The following is a 6,949-nucleotide window of genomic DNA, read 5'->3' as shown; positions in this document are numbered from 1 at the left end:
TGCATGCAATGATTCGTCTGCAACAGCATTATCTTCGCTTTCATCTTCACCTTTGTATTAATCTTCCTAATCGTTTCCATCTTCATCTTCGTCTCCATCCACCTCCATCTCCATCTTCATCTTCATCTTCGTCTCCATCTTCATCTGTATCTCTACCTCCACCTCCATCTTCATCTCTATCTCTATCTCTATCTTTATCTTCATCTCCATCTCTATCTCTATCTCCATCTTTATTTCTATCTCTATCTCTATCTCCATCTCCATCTCCATCTCCATCTCCATCTCCATCTCCATCTCCATCTCCATCTCCATCTCCATCTCCATCTCCATCTCTATCTCTATCTCTATCTCCATCTCTATTTCTATCTCTATCTCCATTTCTATCTCCATCTTCATCTCCATCTTCATCTCCATGTATATCTCTATCTCTATCTCCATTTTTATCTCCATCTCCATCTCCATCTCTATCTCTATGCACCTCTACATCTTCTTAACATCTACCCAGAAATGATCATGAGAATTAAACTGGAAGAATGACCTGCAAGAACTTGTTGATAGAGTCAGAATTTAAAGTGAGACAGCAGGTTTTTTTTCCTCAATGCTAATGATGTTGACAATAATCCTTTGACACACGTTCGAATCAACGGAGAACCTATCAAGAATGTGAAAGAATTTGTTCATCTTGGAGCTACTTTCACCAACAGTAATGATGATTCTGTCGAAGTCAAAAGAATAGGTTTAAAAAAAAAAGAAATGCAACAGATACTCTTACAAACACTTGATAAGATAAAAATATATCTCCCTCTACGAGAAGACGACTGATTTTTTTTTTTTTTTTATGCATCTTACGGCTCGGAAAGCTGGGTACTAGAATTAGAATTATTATTATTAATTAGAATTAATTAATTAATAAAAGGAATTAGAAGAAGAGTACTAGTAGAAGAGCATCATTTGGAAAGAAAAGAAAATGAAAAAACGAATGAAGAATTAGTTAAATAATAATAATAATAATTAATTAATGAAAAAAAAAGTATGACAACAGATTCCTAAACACCCTGAATGGCTAAAAAACTGACCTTTATCGGACATGCGCAAAGAAGTCATAAAATAGCCAAGAGATCCCACTCACTGTTATGGTTTATGGTCCACATGGAAGAGCTAGACCGAAAACTCGTTATAGAGACACAATAAAAGAAATATGTAGTTTGAACATGGCCGAAGCCACAAGAATGGTTCAAGATGGCGGCAGTTAGAGAATTGGACCAATCCGGAGCTGTTGATGATTTAGGGATTTCCTTCGGCAAGAGAGGGCGCTGAACAAGACTGAAAGGGTAACGTACTTAAAAATACAATCACTGCATAATAGTACCAGTTGCCTACTACTAGTCGTAGTTGTAGTAATAGTAATGATACTAGCAATGTCATTATCAGCATAATTATTATATAAGTATTATTATTACAAGAGTCGGATAACTTTTGAAAATATTATCATATTCAGTATTACTATTTTACTTTACTTTACTCTTAGTAGAGTTTGTATTATGCTTGATATTTTCATTATTATTGTTATTGTCATTATCATCACTATTACCATTAATATCATCATTATCATTACCATTATCAGTATCATCACCACTGCTACCATCATCATCATCATTATCATCATCATAATTATCATTTTTATTATAATATCATTATCATCATTATTATTATCATTATTAATATTAACATTATTGTTGCCATTACACTATTATCATTAACATTATAATTATTATCAACACTATATCTCTATTTCTAACATCATTATTGCCATTATCATTAGTAGCAGTAGCAGTTTTATTGTTACTATTATCAATAGTATCATTATCATTTCCATTATCATTATTATTAGTATCATTATTATCAATATTATTATCATCGACATTTTTACTACATCTACCATCATTTTTCTCATAATCATTGTTATTACCATTATCCTTATATGTATCATTGTTACTGATATTACCATTATCATTGATATCATTATCATTATCATCATTATGGTTACCATCATCATCTACATCATTGCAGTCATTGCATTTTTTATCGGAGAAATATTCATATTCAACTTTCTATAAAGTTGATTATTACGTCATGTTCGTGTCTGTCAAAATATATCCAAACTAACGATATTCCATTAAAAAAAAAAAAAACAATCCATTTGATACAACTCAAACAACCGAACAGAGTACTCATGTACCTAAAATACAAATATGCATAAATTACATTGGCTATGGAAATATTCATAACAGTTTTATGCCACACAAAAAATAAAGTCTTTGAATACTTTTAAAATATGCAAAAATACAACGTTTTTTGGTTATACCTATTTACGTGGCGAACAATTTGAATGATTTGTCAAACTTTCGAATTTCGCACACACAGCAAACATACTATCATTATTTTTCTATATATTTCAAAAATTTGCTATTTTCCTAAACCTCAACTAACCTACGCAATTAGTATATATATATATATATATATATATAATATATATATATATATATATATATATATATATATATATATATATTTATATATATATATATACACATGCATACATATATACATATACACACACACATACATAAATATATACATAGATATATACATATGTATACATACATACATACGTATACAAACACATAAATATATGCATGAATATATACATATGTATATATATATATATATTTATATATATATATATGTATATATAATATATATTTATATATATATATATATGTATATATATTTATGTATTTCTATAAATATATACATTTGTACACACATACAATCCCCCCACCCACATATATATATATATATATATATATATATATATATATATATATAATATATATATATATATATATATTCATTTATTCATCTATTCATATATATATACATATGTGTGTGTGTGTGTGTTTGTGTGTGTGTGTTTGTTTGTTTGTTTGTTTGCTTGATGGTTTGTTGGTTTGTGTTTGAGCGTGTGTGTGTGTGTTCATATACATAAATATATATAGATATACACATAAATACATATACATATATATATATGAATATACACATATAAATACATAAATATATATATTTATTTATATATATACATATATATACACGTATGTATATGAATAAACATGTATACATATATATACATATATATGAATATATATATATACATATATACATATATATATGCATACATACATATATATATATATATATATATATATATATATATATATATATATTGTGCGTGTGTGTGTAAATATACATAATGTATATAAAACAGCAAAGTCCCTGCTCCCTTCCTTTTCTATGGCACACATTACAGTTTCGTGCAAATCTGACCCTCAGTCTCAGGAATAATAATCTGATGGTAGATAGGAACCCTTCACCACATAAACTGAGGCTTTCGGGAAATGGGCAAATATTTGGGGTAAAATAAGGTAAACAAACTGACATGACAGGTGACTTTCTTTCTTATTTTTTTTATAGACAAACCCAGGATAAAGTCGCAACATTATGATTTAGACATGAATATTTCAAAACCTACCCAACAATGTCCCCAAGAAACATAAACACTCAAGTTTATAACATAGACAGAAATACCTTAAAATCTCCTTCAAGCAAACTGTAATTCAACTTTTGTCAAATCTACCAGGAACATCAGAGAGAGATGCAAATATCGACGATTGGTCAGTTTTCAAAAAAATATAAAAATAAAAAAAAATAAATTAAAAATACTATTTCAGGATACCTGTTTCCTTGCCCCTAGTTCCTAGATTACAGAGGTTTAGATAAGGCTTCATTTTCATAACATTCACTATCACAGGGTTTTCCTTTTTGACTAAACTCTCTACTTGCTATTCTTGAAATCAGAAACCACGATAGATTCAAATTAATAAAACGGACAATGGGCGTATATAAAAAAAATAATAAAAAAAGAATAAAACATAAATAAAAACTTTGGTCGGGGTAAATCAGGGATCTTCAGACACAGGCAACCTATAAAGCTTTCCTGCATTTGTCTTAATGTGTCTTTGCAAGTGGCCGTATCTCGGTGGTAAACCCGTAAATTGGTCATAGGTTGTCTGGGAACTGCCGATTCGTTTCTGTGATTACCAAAACATGGCACTAAAGAGTGTGACGTCTATATATGTAAATATTTCATACCGTTCTTCGTATCTTCGTATAATTATTTTCGTGAATGACACGGGGAACGCTAAAGAGAGAAAGTATTGCCATGCGCATGACGACTGCTAGCACGGAGATAAGATATGTACTTTACGAAGAAACATGCGTAAGCTATAAAAAAAAAAAATAAAAAAAAAATAATAATAATAATAATAATAATAATAATAATAATAATAATAAATAAATAAAAAAAATGCCATGCACACAATGTATTTAAAAAAATTACCTTCCTTCATATGGCCATTACATCAAGAGAAAACACCATTCGTCATCTATCATGGACCGCTTCCTCCGTATCCTGTCAGAAAGATCCTCATATTTTCCGACCTGGCAACTGCAGAAACAATTATTTTCACCGTGGAATTGTGTGATAAGCCAAAACAGCCCATTTTGTAAGTGTTAATAACCAGTGATCTCGTTACTTGTAATTACACCGCGATGAGTTATGTAATTATGTAATTATTCTGATGTCCATGAAATAATGAGATCTCTTTGCACTTACTCTGGGATCCTGTGCGTTTATGTTCTTGATGTTATTAGAGTAATAAATGCTATCGTTGTTGGTATAATTTGCAAAAAAAGGAATGATGATTAGGAAAATTCAGTTGCTATCTGTATTGCTTTCGGTTTTGTCTTTACATATAGCGGTTTTATTTGTTATTTTTTATTCTAGTTCAGGTTGACGATATATATATATATATATATATATATATATATATATATATATATATATATATATACATACATAGACATATATATGTATATATATATATATATATATATATATATATATATATATATGTGTGTGTGTGTGTGTGTGTGTGTGTGTGTATGTATATATATATATATATATATATATATATATATATATATATATATATATATATATATATATGTATGTGTGTGTGTGTGTGTGTGTGTGTGTGTGTGTGTATAGACATATATGTATATTCATAAATATATAGTTATATAGTTACATATATATAAATACAAATATATATATATATACATATGTCATTACTATGTTAATATTATCATCATTGTTATTCGCATTACCATCATGATCTGTGTTATCACGTTATCACGTAGCAACGTTAAAATAACTTTATTCTATGATGACCTGCGTCTGTCTTCATTATCAACAATGTGATTATCTGGACATCATAGCTTCATATTACTAATAGCACTTCATATTACTATTAGCACTTCATATTACTATTAGCACTTCATATTACTAATAGCACTTCATATTACTAATAGCACTTCATATTACTAATAGCACTTCATATTACTAATAGCACTTAATGCAACTCCAGGCAGTGGCAAATGATCTTGTAAAAAGATTCCGAAGTAATATCGCACAGATTTCTTGCAACTATTATAAATATAGCCAAGAAGAATTCAATATAAAACACAACGTAAAAATATTTATTCGTGTTGAGAAATGACATGTGATTCCGTGATGGATGAGTTTTTCTAGTGTTTTATCATCCATTTTCTTTGCCTTGTTTCTTACCAGTTCATGTTATAAAAGTTAGACATGTAATAGAAAACGGATACTGGAAATTAATTTAATTCTGACGATGGGATATGAATATATCGAAATTCTTTAATGATAGATGTATCACGTAAATTGAATAAGTGCATGGATATAACATTGATAAAAAGTATGTATCATTTTCAGTTACACAGAACTTTGTGGGGAATCATTATGCTTGCATGCTACGTACAGATATTGCATGCGCGTAAAATCAGTCACAAAGTGCAGTTTATAATGTTAGTATTTAGTATTACATTGCCAGAAATCACGAAATTCGATTCTTTGAAGTTATCAAAATAGTTATTTTAGCACGATGGCTAAATATTCCTGAAATAGTTTGTATTAGTGCAGTGAATGAAAGTAATATCACGTAATGTGTTTATCTGTCTTTTCCATCTCAAAAATAGTTTACTGTCGTGTAAATCCATTATTTTTAAAACTCAAAATATTACCTATTTTACAACAGGACGACAAAGCGGCGGCAGATGTCAATCTTCTGTTGTATTCTTCTACATAGTTCCTTTTACAGGACTTTTTGAAAAATATTAGTTTAATCATTAACATAAATCCACAAAACAGGTTGATTAATGAGCATGTATTTCCAGAAGCGTGTGACAAGCACTAGGAGGTCAGCTATTGTTCATTTAGAAGTAAATTACTATGAAATTTAAAGATATCAAGAATTTCATTGCGAATATTTTGTATTTCTTAACATACCATAATAGTATATTGATAATTTCCCTACTAGCCTATTAAAGATGCAGAAGTGACACAGCTTCTGAGTTTCTCAAATAATATCTAATTCACACACTTACATCCAAGCCCTGTGCTTCTTTTCTTTCCTTTTTTTATCTTCTTTTTTTTCAACCTCGATACCCCAAAGTTGAACTGCGAGTCAACTTGATACCCCTCTCCAATGATAACCCACTACTTCCAACTTTTAACTTTGAATTTTCTGTTAAAAGAGCAAACAGGACGGCTATGAACAAACAGCTGAACTCTCTATATTTTCAATTCCAGTAGATGAACGAACAAAGTATAATTCTTACACAAAATATTTCCTCACTCTCACATTGTTTTCCTGAAAAAAAAGGAAAATGCCAACGTGATCATCTCCCATTCAAGCCACGATGCAGAGTCAGTATGCCTTCTCTACAAAGACAGAGGACCAGTAGG

Source organism: Penaeus japonicus, unplaced genomic scaffold, assembly GCF_977035675.1.
Source record: "Penaeus japonicus unplaced genomic scaffold, GWHDUDI00000001_assembly GWHDUDI00000015, whole genome shotgun sequence".
Lineage (NCBI taxonomy): Eukaryota > Metazoa > Arthropoda > Malacostraca > Decapoda > Penaeidae > Penaeus > Penaeus japonicus.
Note: the sequence above shows the minus strand (reverse complement) of the source record.